At 40.2% G+C, this 21,633-nt stretch overlaps 1 pseudogene; it reads left to right on the top strand.

The window, feature by feature from the left end:
* The first annotated feature begins 5,734 nt into the window (after positions 1 to 5,734).
* On the top strand, positions 5,735 to 6,927 carry LOC121436889 (annotated as a pseudogene).
* Positions 6,928 to 21,633: the final 14,706 nt, after the last annotated feature.

Raw genomic sequence — 21,633 nt, 5'->3', positions numbered from 1 at the left:
TGATTTGAGCTTGTGTGCTCTGAGCCATCCTCTCAGTGTATTTATGCTGGTCAATTCCTACTGAAGTTTTCTTTTTTCCACGTATGCTTTTGTCTTCTTTTCACTGTGTCACTTCCTCCAATGTGATTTGACTTCGTTCTTTAGTTCTAAGCTGGTGTCATAGTCAAAAAGGTATTTCTTTTGAAATATTACTTTTGGCAGTATCTTATGAATCTTAGTGTGTTTAGATTTTTGCCATTCTGAGATTGAACCCCCCCCCCCTAAATTTTTTTAAAAAGACATATCTTATGTATCCCAGGTTGGCCTCAAAGTTACTGTGAACCAAGAATCACCATGGATTCTGGTTGTAGGAGGCTGCTTATTTGTTTCCTGGCCACCCAGACTTTTGTAATAACCACACAGAAACTGCATTAATTAAATCACTGCTTGGCCCATTAGTTCTAGCTTCTTATTGGCTAACTCTTACATCTTAATTTAACCCATTTCTATAAATCTATGTATTGTCATGAGGCTGTGGCTCAGTGGGTAAAGTTCCAGCATCTGTTTCTGGTGGGGCTACATGATTTCTCATTGATTCCACCTTCTTTCTCCCAGCATTCGGTTTTTCCCTGCCTAGCTCTCCTCTGTCCTATCAACAGCTAAGGCAATGTCTTTGTTCACCAATGGTATTCAGGGCATACAGAGGGGAATCCCACATCAGATTCTCTTTAAAAATACTTTAAAACATTTATTTTATGTGTGATGGAGGAGGGTCATCTGTCTATGTGTTACTTTCATTGGTTAATAAAGAAACTGGCCCTTTGATAGGACAGAAAATTAGGTAGGCCGAGTAAACAAAACAGGATGCTGGGTAGAAGGGAGTGAGGCAGACGCCATGATTTTTCGACCTGAGATGGATGTAGATTAGAATCTTTCCTAGTAAGCCACCACCTTGTGGTGGTACACAGATTATTAGAAATGGGTTAATCAAGATGTGAGAGTTAGCCAATAAGAGGCTAGAACTAATGGGCCAGGCAGTGTTTAAAAAGAATACAGTTTGTGTGTTGTTATTTTGGGTGTAAAGCTAGCTGTGCGGGAGATGGGCGGGATGAAAAGCAGGCCTGTCCACGGCTCCTTCAACATATGTGTATGAGCATTTTGACTGTATGTGTGTCTGTGCACCACATGTGTGTCTAGTCCCTGTATTGGCCAGAAGACAGCATTATCCCCTGGATCTGGAGATACAGAAGTTTGTGAGCTTCACTGTAGGTGTTGGGAACCAAATCCAGGTCCTGCGGCAGAACAGTTGGTGCCCTCAGTCATCAAGTCATCTCTTCAGCCTTGAATTTGTGATCCTCTTGTCTTTGCTTCATACGTGCTGATGTTGGGGTGTGCAGTCCTTCTTTTTCTCTTAAATACTATGCCATAGCAATAGTTTCAAATCATTATAATTGCATAACTTCATTACCATCTAATTTTAATGAGGGTGAGGCAAATGAAGCAACCAAGGTTTGGTTTCTTGATATTGTCTCAGTAAATACTTGTCCTCCTGAATATTGGTGTTTTCAGATACTTATCTAGTCCCTAAAGTGAGCAAGTCCTTGACAGGGAAAAAGTTACAGTGCTGTGGGAGCTCCTTCAGCTCCTTCAGCCAGTAACCTTTAAGATCCCTGCCCACTTGGGCATGCTCTCTTGTGTTATAAATGCAGCTGGAAAGTGTGCATGCTCCCTGTCTTGCTTCCATCATGCTTCTACTGGGCCACTCTGCTCTTGTTCCCTGTTTGTGCAGAGGACTGTGATCTAGGACAGTGATCTGCGAGTCTTCCCTAAATAAATAACCCTTTTTTATGTAATTCTAAACTAGTGTGGGATTATTTTGTATCTTCCACCAACTGTACAGCTTTGAATCTCCTTCTCCTTAAGAATTTGCTGTTCTACCATCTTCAATCCCTCTCCCTTTAAGAAAAAACCATTTCTGCCCTAATAAATTATTAGTATTAACATACTCCTGTCCCTCCTGTAACACATGGGACAGTAGGAATTGTGTATCCTAATAACTCATGCCTGTAGATCTGACAGCTTACATGCTAATGGGGGACATTACAGATGTGATTAATTAAGGATCTTTTCATGTGCATGCCTGTGTGTTTTTTGAGGATCCATTTTTGTATGCAGATTGTTCATAGGCCATCTCTGCCTTTGTTTGTTTGTTTTGAGACAGGGTCTCTCACTGGCCTGTACTTCATGCAGCCATCTAAGCTGAGTAGCTAAGGAGTCCCAGGGATCCCCGTGCCTTTTTCTCCAAAGAGCTGGTGTTTCATTATGTATTCCATGCCTGTTTTTTTTATGTGGTTTCTGGGTATAGGACTAAAGACTTGATGCTTGTTTAGCACACACTTTACTAACTGAGCTGCTTCTCCAGTCCCTGAACTGCAGATTTCCAAAAAGAGAAATTATTATGGATTATCCTGCTCGAACTGATAAAATAATAAGTCTCCTGATATGAGTAGGAGAGGGTACTCAGTCTGAGAAGGAGTTTGAATGATAGAATCAGTCAGAGGTGAGATGCCAAGGAAATCAGGTGACATTTACAAGGATGTATATTTTTCCTGATTCTTTATAAGAAACACAGCCCTGCCAACCCTTAGACAGTCTGACCTTCAGAAGTAAAAGGCAATACATGTGTGTTATTGTAAGATCTGGGCTGGTAGAATTTTGCTTGCACAGCGACAGTAATCTCAGCAACCAGGCCTGCTCTCAGTTCCACTTTTAGCCAACTCTGTGCAGTTAAGGTTCAATATCTTTGCCTCTGTAGGTACCTGGTATGACGTATACCTGTGTCTTTTGGTGTCTTCTTGTCAAACACTGGTCCACTGTAACATTCACGCTAATAAAATGGTAACAGCTTTGACTGTGTAGAACCTACAGACAACAAACCCTGTCTTGTAGTTGCTAATGTGTTTAATGTTAATGAAATGGTGACAAGTAATAGCATCTTAAAACTATTCTTAAATCTATTTAAGGACAATTTCCTTTTATAGAAAAATTTAGCCTCTTATTTTAGTTATTTTTTTTGGCTTAATTGGTTGACATTTTTATTTGTTTAAGAATCAAGATTTAACATTTTATTTTTGCTTTCTCATTTCATTTTCATGATATTTCAGTGTACGAACCTTTCAAACAGCACTTGGTTTTACATCGTGGTGGGAGATCCTTTTTCAAAAATCCTCTTCTACTAAAATGACTTTTAAAATTACCTATAAGGATATAAAAATGGAATTATCTGGGGAATTAGGTTCTGTGTCAGGAACTATTATAAGATAATGGCTAAAAGACACATAGTTCCAAGGGAAAGTAAAAAGAATTATTATAAGTAGACATTTTCATCGTGGACTCAAAGTCCTTTGCCATGAAAGAAGGAAGGAAAAGTGAATCAAAGACACAAGTTCAGAAATGATAAAGCTAGCAGCTCTAAGGCCTTGAGGTGGCCACAGTCATTACTCTGTTTGCTCTGTCACATGGTGTTTGTGTGTGAGCATTGTGTCTTGGGCACTGTTTGAGATGCTTGAGATGTGGCTATGAGCACACTTCCCCATGAAGCTTCCTTTCTAGTAGGGAAGGTGAAGAGGAAAGATGAATAAGGGCAATTTATGCAAGGGCTGGTGATGATAACTTTGACAGAATGATTAAGTCTGAAAGGGGAAGATGGGGTACACAAAGCATCACATTTTATATTTTAAATACATACCATTATCTATTGTTTTAGATGTGAAAGTAAAGGGTGAGAAGGTGGTGGTAGCATTTGATTATGAACATTAATGAGGTGTTTGACTAAGGTAGTTTTAATAGATACTTAAATGAATAAAATTAAATGCTGAATTTTCTCCAACCATCTAGACAATAAAATAGAACAATAGGTTATCAACTCACAAGGACTCATTTCTGTATAGTATCAATGTGTGTGGGGTCTGATTCCAAAGTTACTGCTTCCAAGGCTGACTGTGAGATGTAGCAGCTTTTAGAGCAAGGAAAATTAGCTCTCTGCAGTACAGCTTTCCCAGTTTATTTGGGAACAAGAATGATACTTATTCACAGGACTGTAATATGGGTAAAATGAGCCAATGTATAAAGTACTTCACAGTGAGTGGAACGAGTTAGGTATTCAATAAACAATAACCATTTTATTGGTATTATTATTGTCCCAGTAATTTGTAGAGGTATTAGAAAGACAGGCACTCAGAGTCTGAGTTCCTACTTTTCAAAAGGGAAAGTGAAATTATTTTCTCTGTTGATGAGTATGGATGTTAATTTAATACAGGTCATCACAATGTTTTATTAGACTCACGAGTAGGAACAAACCTAAATTTTAAAATAGTTTCTGCAGAGAATAATAAGGGGAACCAGGGAAAGAATGCATAGAATAACCTGGTTGCAGCCTAAGCACAGGAAGCAATTATGATATTTAATATAAATGGACTAAATCTCCATATTAATAAGGTTCCATCTAATGGAGAATTTTTTCTTTAGCTAAGAGATCTGCTTCATGAGGGAGCACATCATTATGAAATTAAACAGAGGTGAGGAGATACAGCAGGTAAATTAAAACAGAATCTGAAGGATGATAAATCAGTAACAATAAAGCCCATAACAAAATGGTTGGTTCCCAAATGTCAATAAACACATGCAAGTTGAAACAAAATGCCTTAATGTAACACAATATGCCTTGTAACTGCAGACTCTGTTAGAAGCATAAAGTGGAATGCACAAAAATAGTAGCAGGGACCCTGGGCAAGCAAGATGGCTGAATTGGTAAAGCACTTGTTGCCAAGCCTGAAGGCCTGGGATCCGCATGGTGGAAGGGAAGAGCCATCTCCCACAAGTTGCTTTCCATGTGTGTATCATGCCATATATATATATATATATATATATATATATATATATATATATACAAACACACACACACACGCATACACACACACACACACACACACACACACACACACACCTTACTACTACTACTAAAAGAATATAGTAGGGGACCTTAACACTCTCCCAAACTTCCATGTTAGAGTAAGACATAAACCATATATCATTTTGAATAACCTGATCAATAATCTTGAGTTCATAGTTTGGTATATAATTTTGTCGCTCATGAAGAGAAAGTACTATTTTTAGAGGAGTACTTGCTCAAATCAAATCTAGATGCAGTCAAACACCAAAAAAACCTTCAGTATATTTCAAAAGCAGAGGGTATGCAGATTGTAATAGTCAGTTTGGAATGTAATCTGTAGTTATGCTAAGGTGAGGATGTACTTTGCCTGTTATTGTTCACCCATAGGTGCCTTATGGCCACTCTTCCTCTCCTGCAGAAAGAGAAACACCCCTGAGTGCTGTGGCATCATGTGGGGTGCCTAGTATCCTCCTATCTATAGAATGACTACTGCATGGTTGGTGGATTATACAAGACCACAGAAAACTCCAAAAATGTTTAAATAAGTTACCTCTGATTATAAGCAGCCATGGATGGATCTTTAAATGTGATTTAGCCAAAACTCAAGCTTGTAAAATAAAGAATATGGTGTTCATACAAATCTCAAAGCACATGGCAGTATATTTTGTTAATAGAATAATAATACAACTTAAAAATGAGGGACTGGATTTTGTGGGCATGAAGGGGTACCTTGGCTGATACAAGATCTCTGTTACACTTATTGTCAATGGCCTAGTGGAGAACTAAGCAAAGGTGTCTGAATATATGCAGGTAACAGAAGGTGAGAATGATGAGCCCATGAAACACCAACAGGAGACCATGACAAGGTATTGCTGCTCACAGTTACAGTCCAGTTCCCAGGGCATGTGGCTTTGCTTCTAGTGTCTCAGTATGAAAGGCGTTTGACTGAAAGGACTTCTGTATGCCTGTGATGCTGGCTAGGGAAATCTGGTCTGAAGATGCCGTCTACACAAGGAAAATGGGTAAGGGCTATACATTCTCAGCAGCAAACCTGGAAAGAATAGTCCAGAAACATCCGATCTTCTAGTATTGGCTCACCCAGGGAAAACAACTAAGTTAAGACCATACAGACAATGTCAGCACTTTTGGAGATGGTCCTGTGGTGATCTTAAAACCAGAAGGCTTTGGCTTTGTTCCATTTATGGAACATAAATCCCAAGTCAAAGTAATATCGTAACATCATGTGGTAGATAGCCAATGGTGTGACTGTAAGCTTGTGAATCTTAACACAGCCCAGATGAGCCCCTGAGAAGTAGGCAGTTCATTGGGTGTCGTACTGAGGACAAGACTGCTGAAGAACTTGAGCAGTTTTCCCATTAGCATGGGGAAGTGGTGGGTGTCTTCATTCCCAAATCAGTCTGACCTTTTGCCTTTGTTGCTTTACAATGACAAGGTTGTATAATCTTTGTGGAAGGGATTTGACCATTAAAGGAATCAGTGGCATGTATCCAGTGCTGAACCTAAGCACAATAGTGTTAGCAAAAACGGCAGAGGATTTGGTGGTATTCCAGGTGACTTCCGGAATCAGGATGAGTTTGGCAACAGTAGAGGTGGTGGATCTGGCTTAGGAAATAACCAGAATGATAATATGGGTGAAGGAGTAAACTTTGGAGCTTTCAGCCTTAATCCAGTGAAGACAGCTGTAGCAGAGACTCCTGCAGAGAAGCTAAGGTATGATAGGGATGCTGGCCAGCCAGTAGCACCGGTCAAGTCAATCTGGTAATAACAAAGCCAGGGCAGCATGCAGTGGGAGCTACATCAGGCTTTTGATTCTGGAAGCAGCTCCTACAGTGAATAATTGTGGTGTCGCTCGTGGTTAGGGGCCAGGATCAAATACAGGGTCAGACAGTTGTCTTGATGGAGGCTTTGGCATGAATTCTAAATCTTCTGGCTGAGGATTGTATAAGCAGTGGGTTTTGGTTGATTGGTTGGTATAGAAAGCTGGGAATTCAAAAATTTCAAAACTCATAGTAAGTATATTATAAAATACCTGTGTATTAAAGTTTTCAATTCGGTTTGTTCAGTTTGAAATACCTTCAGTGGTATTTTTGATGTTTTTATTAAGAAAAAAAAAGAGGAAAAGCCAAATGAATTGGATGTTTTGTTACATAAAGAATTAAAATATTGGGTGCCTGAAAGTGAGCTTGTTTGCCCTACTGGTAAACCAGCCCACGACAGTTCATCTCAGAGGGTGTCTTTGTAGCATTTTGTCATTGGATTTCTCAAGTGAATTTCTTGCATGCTCAAAGTAGAAACCATTGGTTAGGTTTCTCCTCTTTTCTCCTTATTTTAATTTGGATCATACCCTACGGATTTTTTTCCCCCTTAGGAACAACTCCCATTGGGAGATCAAAATATCATGGTGTTTGGTTCTTTTGGTTTTGTTTTTAATACTTGTTTTCCTTCATAGATGAAAGCATAATATGAATTCTTCTTTTAGTCTCTGTAGCTCATCTCATTGCAAATGCACATGAAAGAAGCACATCACTACAAGAAGTGCTACTAACAGAAATGCTTCTGTCTACGTGTTTTCTCATCCAGGAGCTCATCATCATATCGCACAGGCTAAGTCTTTGATGGTGGGTTTCTGTTTTTATCTGTTACCCATTATTTGATGGAGTTGCATGAATGCTATGAAAGGACGGCTATGATAAGGAACCAGAAGATTGTTTGAACTTTTGAAGCCTTGCATGGGATTGATGGTGGTAGAGAAGCATGCAAGGCTAATATGAGCGAGAAAGAGAAAGGGGATGCATGCAGAGAGTTGATGGAAAAATGGATATATTTAACTTGGTGAGAAGTGTCACTCAATCCTGTGGCTTTGGTAAAAGATTATGCAGAGAGAAATGTAGCAAGGAATGCATGAATATTTTTGCATCAATGGACATCATCCATTGAAAGAACTTACGCTTTGTTCTTTGAAAACCCACTTTAGTTGAATATGCTAAGTGAAATGATGCTTGTATTTTCCTCCCCATCTGTCATCTGCTGTGAATGCTGTATGGTATGTGTTCTCCTCTGTTGTAATAGGAGCAGCGGGGCTGTGTCCCGCCATCCAGCCACCCGCACGGCTAGCTTTATACCCAAAATAATTACACGGAAACTGTATTCTTTTAAACATTGCTTGACCCATTATATCTAGTTTCTTATTGGCTAGCTCTTATATATCGATCTAACCCATTTCTAATAATCTGTATAGCTCCACGAGCTGGCTTACCAGGAAAGATCTTAACCTGCATCTGTCTGGAGTGGGAGAATCATGGCGACTCTTCGACTCAGCTTCTTTTTCCCAGTATTCTGTTCTGTTTTCTCCGCCTACCTAAGGGTTGGCCTATCAAATTGGTCTGGGTAGTTTCTTTATTAATAAGAAATCACTCCCACATCATTTCCTTTTTTTTTCTGTTTAAACAAAAAAGAAAGGCTTTAACTTTAACATAGTAAAATTATATATAACAAAACAGTTATCAAGTAAGAATTACAGTTACAATATTTATATCTACTTTATCTTTTATCATAATTAAGGAAAACTATAATTATAACTAACCATTTTTCAACTCCATCAAAGACTCCAGAAGGATATAATATTACCTAAGCAAACAAGAAATCAAAATTCTAGAAATAACAGAGACATCTCACTGCCTGTACAGTCACCCAAAGTTCCTTTGTACCGTTGGGGCTTCCATCTTTGGCCTACAGGCCCATAGTTTCCAGCAGACATTTCCACAAAGCAGGAAATTTCAAAGGCAGTCACTATCTGCTTGTCCTGAAGAATGTCTTGCAGACTCTTTCATGAATCAGGAACCCTGAAAGACCATCTCACTTTTAGGCAAGTTTAGCAGTCCTCTCTCTGTGGGTTCTCTGTGTCCAGTTTATGCGATAGTCCAGGCAAGAACAGTTTCTTGCCCAAATGGCTATCAAACTCCATAAGGATCCTCTTCGATGTCCATCTTCTTCTTGAAGTAGATTGGTGCTGCCAGGAGCAGAGTGTCTCATTGTCATGAAAAGTCCTAAGTTATTAAAACATTAAATGCCATATTCTGCAGTCTTTGAAAGATATGAAGAATGTCTATCTAACTGAAATGTATCTCTATATATCTAGAAAATCTAACTAACATGACTACAAGCTTGACTATTACTGATGATTATCCATTAACCTATATTTCTTAATTATACATTACATTTTTTAATGAACTACACAATCACAATATCTTAATCATCAGCAGAAATATGCATATACATATAACAAAATTGACCTTAAATCTCTATCAATAAAGCGAAATCTATACTAATACAAATTATTTATATCTATATCATATCCCCCTTTAAATGTAAAAGAACATTTATAAACAATATTTTGGGAACATGGGCGCAGTTTTTTCTCTCCAAACTGCTTTCTGCTGAATAGGGGCATCATTAATTAGGTCTTTCATGGTATAACCTGTGTGCCAGGGTCATCTCAGTTGGCAGTTGAGTGAAGTAATTTTTTGAGGGTGTTCATAGCAACCTTTCAGGAGGGCGTGGTCTATTATACCATATCGGGATAGACGCAATCCTTAGGGTCTGGTCCTCTGTCAAAACAAAAGACCCTTTCCAAAGCATCATATCCTTAGACCCAAATTCTGAAGTCATACCCTCATGATATCCATTCTGGTTCCACTTGGCAGCCCATATAATGAAATGTCTCTCTGTACTTAGTTCCTTTACAGTCAAAAATTTTAAAGAAAACACAATAATACAAAGAATCCAGACTCTCTGTGAATTTTCCGTTTTTACATGGCTTATTTTCCTTTATTTCTTTTAATCTATAACTATCTGTACTTTGTATCTTTAAAGACTTTACCCTTTTTTTAAACCATTAACTTTATACTCTATATTTTTATTTTCTCTCTCTCAAGCCTATGTATACTCATCCAACACTATGATCCATTTCATGGTCTGTCTGAATCTGTTTTATTGTGAATCTGTAATTTTTTTACTATCCAGGAGCATTTCTTAAAATGTTAAGCAGTTCTTCACCATGTACAGGTAATACGGTACCGCCTGTGTCCTGCCAAGTCGAAACCTTAACTGTGCTGTTATTATGGTAATTATGGCAGTTCCTGCCTGAGGTCAGCACAGTTCAGCAAGGAGCAGCTGCTCCAGCCTCAGATCCATTTGGTGCCCCTGAGCTGCGCACAGTTCCAGGCACACAGCAGTCCACATTGGTGCCGCAGTCAGCAGTTTAACTCTGAGACTGAGCGTGCAGCACAGAAACTCTTTTCATCCAAGTTACAGCAAAATCTGACACAGAGCACTGCACAGTCTGAAAACACGTCTCTGTATGGTGGCAGGAATCCGCCATGCTCTTCCGCCTGCCTAAGCCTGATTCTGCCCTCTGCCCAGGTGCAGGTGGGGAGCACTGAGCCATCAGCACTGTCTCAGAGCACTCTCCTTTCAATCTTGGGCGCCACTCTGTTGTAATAGGAGCAGCGGGGCTGTGTCCCGCCAGCCAGCCACCCGCACGGCTAGCTTTATACCCGAAATAATTACACGGAAACTGTATTCTTTTAAACATTGCTTGACCCATTATATCTAGTTTCTTATTGGCTAGCTCTTACATATTGATCTAACCCATTTCTAATAATCTGTATAGCTCCACGAGCTGGCTTACCAGGAAAGATCTTAACCTGCGTCTGTCTGGAGTGGGAGAATCATGGTGACTCTCCGACTCGACTCAGCTTCTTTTTCCCAGTATTCTGTTCTGTTTTCTCCGCCTACCTAAGGGTTGGCCTATCAAATGGGTCTAGGCAGTTTCTTTATTAATAAGAAATCACTCCCACATCACTCCTCTGTTACTGATCTGAAAGTGTGGGCATGTGAACTGAAGCTGATGGACTGCAAGCACAGACATAGTTTGTGGTGTGCTTTGCGGGAGGACTTGGAAGCAGAATTCACCAAAGAGCTCAGGTGTCTCAAAGAAGGGTGGATGTTCTCATGGCTGTTAGCTGCTGTAGGAATGCTGCTTGCAAACAATGCTGCTGTGAACATAGTTGAGCACATGTCCTTGTGGCACGATTGAGCATCCTTTGGATATATGCCCAAAAGTGGTATTGCTGGGTCTTGAGGTAGCTTGTTTCCTAATTGTGGGAGTGTCATATATCAATCTGTTGATTTCATTGGTTAAGCAATAAAGAAACTGCTTTGGCCCTCATAGGTTAAAATGTAGGTGGGTGGAGTAAACAGAACAGAATGCTGGGAGAAAGAAGCTGAGTCAAGGAGTTGCCATGATTCTCCCACTCCAGGCAGACGCAGGTTAAGATCATTCCTGGTAAGCCAGCTCATGGGCTACACAGATTATAAGAAATGGGCTAGTCCAGGTGTGAGAGTTAGCCTAGAAGAGGCTAGATAGAAATGGGCCAAGCAGTGTTTAAAAGAATACAGTTTCCGTGTAATTATTTTGGGGCATAAGCTAAGGTAGCCATGTAGGCGGCCGGGGTGCTGGGGATGCAGCCCCACCGCTCCTATTATTTCAACACCTAATTTTCTGAGAAATCTCCACACTGACATCCAAAGGGGCTGCATCAGTTTGCATTCCCGCCAGCGATGCAGAAGTGTTCCCTTTTCCTCACAATCCTCTCCAGCATAAGTTGTCATCAGTGTTTTTGATCTTAGCCATTCTTACAGGTGTAAGATACAATCTCAGAGTGGTTTTGACTTGTACTTCTGTGAAGGCTAAGGATGTTGAGCATTTCCTTAAGTGTCTTTCAGGCATTTTAGATTCCTCTGTTGAGAGTTCTCTGATTAGGTCTATACTCAAATTTTTTTTTTTGCATTGGATTATTTGTTCTTTTGATGACCATTTTTTTTTTGAGTTTTTTGTATATTTTGTAGATCAGCCCTCAGTCCAATGTGGGGTTGGTAAAGATGTTTTCCCACTCTGTAGGTTGCCGTTTTTTCTTGCTGACCATGTCCTTTACTTTAGAAGCTTTTCAGTTTCATGAAGTTCCATTTATTAATTGTTTCTCTCAGTGTCTGTGCTACTGGGGTTATATTTAGGAAGTGGTCTCCTAAACCAATGCATTCAAGTGTGCTTCCCACATTCTCTTCTATGAGGTTCAGTGTGGCTGGCTCTATGTTGAGGTCTTTGATCCATTTGGTCTTGAGTTTTGTGCATGGTGATGGTTATGAATCTATTTCCATTCTTGTACGTATTGATATCCAGTTATGCCAGCACCATTTTTTGAATATGCTTTCTTTTTTCCATTTTATATTTTTTTCTTCTTTGTCATAAATCATGTGCTTGTAGGTGTGCCGATTGATATCCACTCTTTGATTCAGTTGTGCCAATACCAGGCTGTTCTCAGCACTGTAGCTCTGTAGTAGGGTTTGATGACAGAGATTGTTTGTCTGTTATTGTAAAGGATTGTTTTGACTATTTTTTTTATCATAGCCAGAACCTGGAGACAACCTAAATGCCCTTCAATTGAAGAATAGACAAGGAAAATGTGGTACATTTACACAATGGGGTACTACTCAGCAGAAAAAAAATGACATCTTTAAATTTTCAGGCAAATGAATGGATCTAGAAAACATCATATTGAATGAGGTAACCGAGACTCAGAAAGACAAGTATAATATGTACTCACTCATCAGTGGCTTTTAGATACAAGCAAAGAAAAACCAGCCTGTAATTCACAATCCCAGAGAACCTAGAGAACAAAGAGGACACTAAGAGAGACATGCATGGATCTAATCTACATGGGAAGTAGAAAAAGACAAGATTTTCTGAGTAAATTGGGAGCATGGAGATCATGGGAGAGGGAAGAAGGAAAGGGGAGCGAAAGGGAAAGGAGCAGAGAAAAATATACAGCTCAATAAAAACACTTTAAAAAAGAATGCTGCTTGCTGCACTTCTCTGTCTTGTTCTTGGATGCTTTTTAAAGCACTTGTCATTGTTGAAAATTCTTAAATAAAACCTATTTAAATAACAAAAAGAATGAGGGACTGGAGAGATAGCTCAGTGGCTTAAAGTTAGTGCTGCTCTTGCAGAGGGACCCAGTTGGGTTTCTAGCAGCCATAACAGGTAACTCGCAGCTGTCTGTTACTCCAGCTTCATCTTCCTTCCTTCGTGGACACTGTACTCATGTGCACATACCCGTGGTCAGACATACACAGACTTAAAAGTAAAAATAATAAAAATGAGAAAATCACAACTACTAAATGCAGGATAACAATTGTCTCCAGAAAGGCAGAGACCGTAGAGGAGAAACACTTTGGTTCTTGAAAGCAAAGTTGATATTAATATTATGATTTTAATAAGACTTCTTCAATCACTTAAATGTTTAAAACATGTCCACCAATTACTTTGGGATCAAAGAGAAAATAAGATTTCTAAAGTTTATTAAAGAAAAAGCACAATGTCACACAAATCTATGTTATTTGGCCAAAGGTAGTCTTATCCAAGGGTATATGTGTGGACGTGTTAAACATTTAACCAAGAAAAATGAAATGAATGAAATTCTCAGATTGGAGTAAAACAGACAACAACAACAAAAGCCTTAAAAAATACCAGTGAGAGGAGGTATATATAAACAACTCTATAAATTAAAAATAAGAAAATTGAGAAATGGAATCCTGATCAAAGTGATAAATGTTCAGAAGAACTGGTCTGTAAAATAAATGAAAGAGAAACCTGAGAAAAGGATGCACAAGCCCTTGGAGATAAGAAAGAGAAACGAACAATAAATGGAGAGAGAAATCCCACGAGATTCCAGCACATCGAAGTAGACAACGTGAACGTTTCAATGACACAGATAACTTTCTGAAGGCAAAAGTATTAAAATTCACTCAAGATGTAGAAAACCTCTCTCACGTAATCATTAAGAAAGAAATTAAAAAATGTCAGTTATCTAAAAATACAGGCTCCAAAGTCATGGAGTCTTTGAAAGTCGTTCATTTTAATGTTCTAGGAGCAGTGCAGCGCACCCTCTGCTGGGAGCTGGAAATGTGTGTGTGTGTGTGCCCCTTTAGACTCACGCACCTCTTCAGTGGTCGCCTTCTGCACATAGATGCATCTGTGGAAGGATGCTGCACCTTGGGTTTACCTGTGGGGAAATCCAGCCAGGGAGGGCAGGAAAGGAAGAAAGGGATCACACATGCTTTACTCTTGGCTTCCATGCTGAGTGGTGACTGGGTGGGAGTGGGGGGGCAGGTCAGTGAGAGAGAGAAGGATGAAGATCAGGTTTTCCTAAAGAGACTCTTTCCCTGTTGCTAAGTCTTTAGTGTTTCTGGGGCCTCCTCCTCTCTTCACTCTCTTAGGTCTTATGAAAGCAGAGTGGGACTGCAGGGGACCTTTCCATCCTCATCTGAACCTGCAGCTTCGTTAACTTTCCCAGATGCACGTTAATTTGACTACAGAGTTTGCTTCTTGCCCTTATTGTCATGGATGCAGGTGGCAAGCATGGAACACACCATCAAATATGACACACAAACCTGTAAAGGTTGGAGCGCCAAGGAAACACAAGCAAAGCTTACCTTGCATTAGGAAGAGAATGCCAAACAAAATGCTTTTAAGTGAATATCCTCTGCAGTAAAATCAACTTCAGAAATGTAAAGACACAGAAATGTAATGTTTTACTCTTGTGCACTTGATGGAAGGTAATACTAAGGTTTAGATCATTTAACGAGTTTAACACTATAGCCCAGCTGACCTCAAACACACAATTCTGCCCATTATCTCCCTACCTCCTACAACCATTTTTACTACCTCTCCAGAGCTTGGATCACAGGTATGAGTCACCACCTATGCCTCAAAGGCCATGTGCTAAAGTGTTGGTTCTTAGTCTGTGGTGCTGTTAGGAGTTGGTGGGACCTTTGGAAGGTGGCTTGATGGAAGGAAGTGAGGTCATTGGAGGCATGTCTGTGAAGGGGTTGTTGAAACTCCAAGCCTTCCTCTTGCTCTTTGCACTCTGGTGAGCTTGAACTGAGTAGTTTTGCTCCAGGGCACAATCCTACCCTAAAGTACTGCACCATTACACATCACAGAGCAATGGGCCATACATGGCGATCTCCCAACTGTACAGTGAACCAAAACTTTTTCCTTCCTTCCTTCCTTCCTTCCTTCCTTCCTTCCTTCCTTCTCCCACAATGAATTAAGATCATGGATTATCACCTATCAGACTCAGGCCGAGTTTCTAGTTCTACCACTGACTAGCTCTTAAGAATGACCAAAACTCAACACGGAGCACATAGCTTAGAGTTTGTGCCTATCACACATGAAGCCTCAGTACGAACCCCACTATGGGGATAAAACTGCGGATGGCAATGCACACCTGTAGTCCTACTGCTTGAGAGAGGGAGGTAGGGCAATCAAATATTTGAGGATGTGTCCCACTACATAACAAGTTCAAAACTGGCCTGGGCTACATGAGCTTTCTAAAAATTTGTAAAATGCAGAATAAATATAAGTAAAATAAGAAAGAGAAAAAATTCCTTAAACTCACTTTTGCTATTTATGCTAGTGACAACAATGACCTTTCCTAGGGTTTCTGTGAACAAATTGAGTTATAGAAGTTTTTAATAATTTTAAGACAGTGTTTTCAAAACCTCAATAATTAAAAAAATTCTGTAAAGGCTGTCAATTTCCCCAAACTTGATGATAATCTAACATAACCCCAGCTGAACTCATAAAAATAATTTTGACAAAGTTCTGAAGTTAATTGAGTAGAAAATAGCAACATTGTGATAGTCAAAACTTTTTGATAAGGGACTATAACAATTTTTAACGCTACCTTTGTGAAGGTGTGTGAGGAGGACTTCAGGGAAGGGACAGGACTTGAAGGACAACAGGAAGAGGATGAAAACAGATGCAAACATTTATAGGGATTCAGTGTGTCACAAAAGGGGCTGTACATGCCAGCATTGGAGGTGAGGATTTTAACCTCAATAGCATCGCTGTTCTAGGTGGACAAAAAAAATAATTTTGATTCCATTTCCACAGAGACTAACAAGGTAAAGTCGAGATGAAAGTTTAAACATACCGGCACACAGATCTCAGAAAAAACGTGTTTTATTTTAGATTCTGTATGTCCCTTGACCTTACCAATAAATTGGTCTCTGAGTCTCTAAACATCTCTCTATAATTTTTTTTTTGCTTGCCTGAACTCTTGTGATTGCTCTGTTATTGTTGCTGTTTTAGATTTTGGTACATGCTACTTCTACGTGCAATGCCCGAACGGCAAGGTGTAACGATATGAGTTTTGCATTTTCAAATAGCCCCCTCTGTTCTTGGTGGGTGAGAAAACCACACCCTTGAGGTTACCATTCAAATCTCTCCCAGGGGGATTCCTACAGCATGGACTCATGGAGGCGAGCTTCATGGGCAGAGGTTGTCGCTATCATTCCTCTGACACACAGGCTTTACCCTAGATTCTGTCACCTCTGTTTTGAGAGCAGTCTACTTAGGTATAGATGACACTTTATTTCCATCAAAATTGATGTGGGATTTCCCCCTGTAAGCAATGAATATCATTGGTTGATAAAGGAACTGCTTTGGGCCTATAGCAGAGCTATAGGGGAACAGAGCTGGGTGGGAAAACCTAAACTGAATGCTGGGAGAAAGAAGGGTGGAGTCAGAGAGAAGCCATGTAGCTCCACTGGAGCCAGACGAAACTAGCTGGTAAGGCATAGTCATGTGGCGATACACAGATTAATAGAAATGGGTTAAATTATTATGTAAGAGTTAGCAAATAAGAAGCTAGAGATAATGGGCCAAGCAGTGATTTAATTAACACAGTTTCTGTGTCATTATTTCAGGGTTAAGCAGCCAGGAATCAACAAGCACCTCCGTCCCCTGCGCATTCCATTTCTGTACCCAGAATGCTCCACTTCACTCTCATTATAGAAAACGCTCCAATTGCTTTTTTGTTCTTCTGATTCTGAAGTGATGTTTTTGTAGACTTGACCCTATTTGTAAAGTGGCAGACTTATAGAGGCAGCCCTGAAAAATGACAGCTGATGTTTGTACTTCTACTTCTGGTAGGCTGAGACTAAAACACCGGCGTGGAGAAGAGACGGAAGTAGGAACTCTGTCTGCCCCCCCTCTCTCTGTATCTACCTCTCTCCCTCCCCCGTCTCTCTCAGCACTTTTCCTTCACCACACTTCTGATAACGAAGGAGGAAATGTGGGAATATTGACTGGTAAGAGAGGAAGTCTCTAGAGATCACAGAGCATGGCATGCGCAAAGAGAGTGGAGGTGTGGCTTAGCAAGTGGACAGCTTGGGTCTTATATTTGTTTTTCTTTTTTCTTTTTGTTTTTCGAGACAGGGTTTGTCTGTAGCTTCGGAGCCTGTCCTGGAACTAGCTCTTGAAGGCCAGGCTGACTTCGAACTCACAAAGATCCGCCTGCCTCTGCCTCCCGAGTGCTGGGTCATGTATTTGTGAAGCAATAATACCGTTTAATGGTAAGGTGAAGAAGAGAGGTTGAGGGCAGAATCCAGGAGGCTGATTTCTATGATGGCTTTCCTAAAAGGTTGCCTGTTGTCCTGGAGACAGCATTTCTCTTGGGGCCTCGGCAACTGCTCTGATGTCAGTCTACTTGGATGAAGTCATTGCATTTTGTTATACTGTGATTTCAGTATCTTTTTTGTGACATTGTGACGTATCTATGAGTTTGGGGTGAATTTTAAATTTTTCTTTTGTGGGTGAGTGTATGCCTATGTGCAGGTGGGTGTTATACATATATGTGCATGCAGAGGTTGGCAGTTGATATTTGGTTGCCTTGCTCAGTTGTTTTCCACCTTACGTTTTTCAGACAGGGTCCCTCACTGAATTCACTAATTTGACTAGGCAGGATGGTCAGAGAGATCCAGGGGGTCCCCTCTCTCTTCCTCACCAGCACTATGTTTAGAGACATGCACCCTCACAACACTTTTATGTGGGTGCTGGGATTTGAACTCAAATCCCCACACTTGAGCAGTGATCACTCCATCAGATGAGTTACTTGCTATATATTCACTGTGCATGTTTCATGTATGTACTGTGAACATATTTACCTCATAGTCTGCTTTCTCCTTCCCACGTATCTATGATTTTTCAAAATTATTCTTGAAAGGCTAATTCTTTTTTTCTTTTTTTAGTGTTTTACTAGGTGCTCATATTGTTAAAGAGAGTAAGACAGAGATTATTTGATTAGACAGTGACAGATCCCTAGAGCCCTCCACAAGATCCTCTCACATGACATCACTTCCTGCCACTCCTCAGGAGCAATGCTCCAAAATCAGGCAGGAAGTAGATGAAAATGGGACGATGTGCCTGGGATTATAGTTCAATGGAAGATCCTGATCCTAGCACATTCAAGGCAGTGAGTTCAATTTCAGCCCAAAACAGAAATGAAAAGAAACCCACATCAACCATGTAGGCTGAACCATAAGAAACTGCCAGTCATGCAGTTTGGTTAATAATCAAGTATCAGCAATTTCCTGGGAGTCAGTCTCAAGACAGGAAGAGGGGGGCTGTAGCTGCCATCTTCCCCCACCTTTATTGCTCTTAAAGGAGTCTAAGATTTGAGGTTCTTGTGTGTGTGTGTGTGTGTGTGTGTGTGTGTGTGTGTGTGTGTGTGTCTACCTATGCCCTCACTACAATGTCTAGCTTCCCCTTCAGGTGGGAAAAATTTACTTCCTATATTTAGCTTAGTAAGCCTGCTCTAATGCTCATAATTACAACAGTTTTTTTGAATTGACTTTTAATTAGCAATGAGAAGTGTTCACAACAGGAAATGTTTTAAGCCCTTAAGGAACGTTTCCCATGGTTTTCTGAATAGAGACAGATCTCAATAAAACTCAGCACTAATAAAAATATCAGCATCTCTCTCTTACCTGCTCTTACTTTATAGGTGATTGAATCCATTTTTAATAGGGCACGCATTATTAAGAAATATTTGAAATAATACATTAGTCAGGTTTTTTTTTTTTTTTTTTTTTTTTTTTTTTTTTTTTTTTTTGTCACTGTGAAGAAATACTCTAGAGAATCAACAGAAAGGAGAAGTTTCTTTCTTTGTCTTGTGTTTCAGTCCATGGTCCCTTAGTTCTGTGGTTTCTGGGAACTGTGAGGAGGAACCGTGTGTTGAAGCAAAAGTCCTGGAAACATAGGGGAAGGAGAGAGAGATAGGCAGACATAGATAGAGAGAGAAGGAAAGAAGGAAGGAAGGGAGAGAGATAGAGAGTCCTTTAAGGACCCACTCTCGGTGACCTGCTGACCCAGCTAAGGCCATCAAACTCCAAAAGTTGCTGCCACCTCCCAATAGTCCATTAAAAATGTCCCTGCGGATGGACCAACGACAACTTAGGAGCGTCATGAGCCGAGCACCCCCAACCCTCATCTCTGCATGCTGCTGCATGGGGAGCCAGAGCTTCTGTGTAGGGCCTCTGGGGATTGTGTGTGTGTGTGGGGGGCATCTCAGACCCAAACTATTATGCTAAGTGTCCTCAGCAGTACACAGGTTTCTACTGATGATGGGTCTTTAGAAACGTTTTAAAGCAGATGATGGCATGTGACCCGAACTCCAGACACTGACAGAGCACCCCATTCCATGGAGAACCTACAGCCAAAAAAGTTGATGCCGCTGATGCAACTTCACATAGACCTTTGGGTAAAGAGGAAAATGTTGACAGAAGCTTTAATATGCTTAAATGAAAATGAAATTCAAATAGAATCTTAATCACTGAAGTGACTGGAGTGGAGCGAATGATGTTAGCAGAAGTAGTAGTTAATTTTTCAGACCGTACCACGGAATTAATTTACATTTTTAATTTGGTAACGAAAAACAATACTACCAAATATATGGGACCTTCTTGGCTTTAACTTATTACTCTGTGGGAGTAGATGAATGAGTAGGGTGGCTACTTTCAAACAGAGGCACTTGAGGCTTTAATTCATTAGCCATCCAAGAAGGAATAATAAATACTTCAAATAAGCAATGCTTTTCATATCTGCTCACTAATGAAATTTTAATTAACTATAGAACCAATTATAAGATTCAGTAGGAAATGTTGCAAGATTCATTTTTCAAAATGGAAATTAAAGCACTCACATAATTTTTCTGCTTGGTTTTCTGTAGAAAGCCTTCTTGTTCTTTCTCTTTAATGTTTTTATCATCATCAGTGTGAAGTATACACAGTCTCCTGCAATAGTTTTCACAGTTGAATTCCTTTTTATTATTTGTTTCCTGGATACAAAGTTTCATACACATGTGCAGGAGAGTTTGGAAAGTACAAAATTATGTATTATCCAACTTAGATGAATTGTTAGCCCCCAAAGAGGCCCCTTTCTATTTTACATGCACTAAAAGTCTTCTCTGAGTCTTTATATGCCTGTTACTTGAACAGGTAGGACTATGAAACACAGGCATTTGCCTGAAAAATTTCCATTATAATCTCTTTTGTCTTCTTGTCATAAAGGTTAGGGAATAAACAAGCATTACTTATAATGCTTTTAAAAATTAATTGTTAAGGTCAGCTTGCAGTTTCATTGTGGCATTTCCATACATATGTGTCAGCATACTCTGTTCTAATATATTCCCAGTCTCTCTCTTGCTGGTGTCAATTGTCCTGCCTTCAATTTGTATCCTGTGTGTGTGTGTCCACGCATGTGCGCACGTATATGTATGAGGAGACCTGATGACAATCCTGAGTGATGTTTCTCAGGTACTGTCCCCTCTGCTTCTTTTTTTGAGGTAGGCTCTCTCACTAACCTTTAATTTACCAACTAGGGGAGTGAGCTCCAGGGATTCACCCTCTGCCTCCTCAGTGCTGGGATTACAAGCATGCTGTCACCACAACACTTTTGCTGTTCCAATAGGAGGGATGCATTCTTTCTTGGAGTTACTTCATGTGCTTGGACAATGGTGTCCCTGCTGCTGTCACTAGTAAACTTCCTCCACCCCCACATCCTATTCCACCCCATCCCACTCCATCTATCCTTCCACTCCTCTTCTTTCCCCTCCCCTTCTGTTTTCTCTCCTCCCCATCCCTCCCCTTCCATCCCACTCCATCCCACCCTTTCCTATCCTCACATCCCCATATTAGAAGACTAGCTTTTGGGGACAGCTTGCTCACTGGTAACTTGGAGAGAGGCAGACGGCATCAGTGTTCAGATGGGATGAGAATTACGATTGGGTTTTACAAGGAAAAGTAAGAGATACTCTCCAGAGGCCCAATTTCCATACACTGTATTTTTCCTGTAGTGCATCTGCAGAGAACAGCTCGTACTGTTCGAGAAAATCCATAGAATTCAAGGAAAGTTCATAGCTTTTCCTCCCACCACGTCATCTTACTAAGCTGCATTTTCCCAGGGAATGAAAAGTTTTAGATCATAAGAGAAGGACATCTGATGCTCTAAACCTGACTATTGCAGTCCAGTAATGAGACTTTTCTACTACTTAGAGTATTGTTGAAGATTACCACCTTCTAAAGAGAGTGTGCTGGGTATGGTGGCACACGCCTTTAATCCCAGAACTGGGGAGGCAGAGGCAGGTGGATCTCTGGGAATTCAAAATCAGCCTGGTGTCTACATAGTAAGTTCCAGGACAGTCAAATCGCCACAGTGAGACCCTGTCTCAACAACAACAACAAAGGCAAACAAAAGAAGGTGTTAGAGAGAGAGCCTT

This window comes from Microtus oregoni, unplaced genomic scaffold (genome assembly GCF_018167655.1).
Source record: "Microtus oregoni isolate MIOR12 unplaced genomic scaffold, Mior012 000002F_ref0000024, whole genome shotgun sequence".
Classification (NCBI taxonomy): Eukaryota; Metazoa; Chordata; class Mammalia; order Rodentia; family Cricetidae; genus Microtus; species Microtus oregoni.
This window is presented reverse-complemented; position numbering and strand designations above follow the sequence as displayed.